Genomic DNA, 1,832 nt, shown 5'->3' on the forward strand with positions numbered 1-1,832 from the left:
TTAATCTGCGCATGTCAGACGGCAGTTGTCAAACGTCCTTTCGGAATAAAGGCAGTCACATGTAAACGCTGGATCGGAATAGATGAAGTGACATGTAAACAGCTGATCTGAAATTTCCATTCGGAATGATTTGAATCGGTATGAATAAAAGTCAGCATGTAAACGTGGCAAGTGTGTGCGCATATCATTCATATTTTGACTATCCACCTGTTTGTCTAAAAATAAAAGCAAAATAAGTAAATGTGCCTGCTGAGCCACAAACGCAACTTCCACAATTCACAAACTGAATCGAATTTTAAAAATAGGGCTGTCAAAATTATCGTGTTAACGGGCGGTAATTAATTTTTTAAAATTAATCACGTTAAAATAGACGCATTTAACGCACATGCCCAGGGGTGAAAATGAGCCAGAACGCAGTTCCGGTTTAAGATTCAGGGTCAGAACGCACTTCCGTTATAAGATTCGAGGCCGGAATGCTGTTCCGGTACACGGTGCTTTGATTCTGAAAATATGACGGCAACTGTCAAAACGCGATGTAAAAAAAAAAAAAAAAAATGCTAAGCTGCCACACATGCATTTCATCTCCACTAACAACATCAGATTTACATACACAAGTGTTAAAAAGAAGCATAATAAAGTGCTTGTGTAGCATAATCCATTGCCACCGATATTTATTATTTACTTTATTCCACGGACGGCATGGAGGTTTCCCCAGCTGCTGCAGTTTTCTGAGTCTGACGTTGATGAGTCACGTCAATGTGCGAATGCACACAGCAAAACAAAATGCCTGGACTCATTTATCCATTCAGTTGGCTGACATACTGACATGTGATCAGCAGCGATAGTTAGCTCTGATTGGTTCAAATGCATGTTTTCTGAAACAGCAAAAAAAAAAAAAAAAAAAAAAACAATGAAAAAAAAAGGGCAATCCAACAGAAAATGGATCAAATCTTTAAGAGCAAGGAAAGAGTTAAAGTGGCTTATTTGTCATATTTAGTTTTATTTGCTCTGTTGGGGTCATCTTAGCTATCAATGTGCACTTTGGACTTATATTTGTTCATTTATGTTAGGCTACTTATGCATTTCCTTATGATTTAAAAAAGTCAATGTTTGCACGATCCTCAAAATATATTCCATTTCACTCTGCGTAATATAAGTCATTTGTACTTATTTTTCTGAATGTATGTTACTTATAGCTTTATAGTTAAAAAAAAAACACAACAAAAAGTAAATATTTACATTATCTTCAATTTTAATATACATCCTATGTTCTTAAGTAGTTAAAATTGAGATTTGGCACCTAGTATGTGAGGAAATGAGGGAAAATAAAAATTAGGAGGTGGGGGTTGGGGTTATATCTGTTTTTGTTAACTTTTATTTTGCAAATCATTGAAAAAATACAATTTTGATTAAAAATCAGTTTATGTATGGGTTATAGAAATAACTGACCAAAAAGGTTTTCTTTACATTTCAGTAGTTTTGACACCCCCCCCCCCCCCGCCCCCCTAAAATAAAATAAAATAATAAGATAAAATAAAAAATGAAATTTCTGGCTCTGTGGCGACCTTCACGTCAGGGGGTTCCAGCAAGAAATTCCAACCACTTTCACCCCGGCACATGCCCCGCTCAAGCAGATTAAAATGTAATGTCCACTTGTTACTTGTGTTTTTTGGGTTTTTTGTCGCCCTCTGCTGGCGCTAGGGTGTGATTGATTTTATGGATGAGCATTGTGTAATTATTGACATCAACAATGGCGAGCTACTAGTTTATTTTTTGATGGAAAATTTTACAAATTTTATTAAAACGAAAACATTAAGAGGTGTTTTAATATA

Source organism: Corythoichthys intestinalis, chromosome 5 (assembly GCF_030265065.1).
Source record: "Corythoichthys intestinalis isolate RoL2023-P3 chromosome 5, ASM3026506v1, whole genome shotgun sequence".
Lineage (NCBI taxonomy): Eukaryota > Metazoa > Chordata > Actinopteri > Syngnathiformes > Syngnathidae > Corythoichthys > Corythoichthys intestinalis.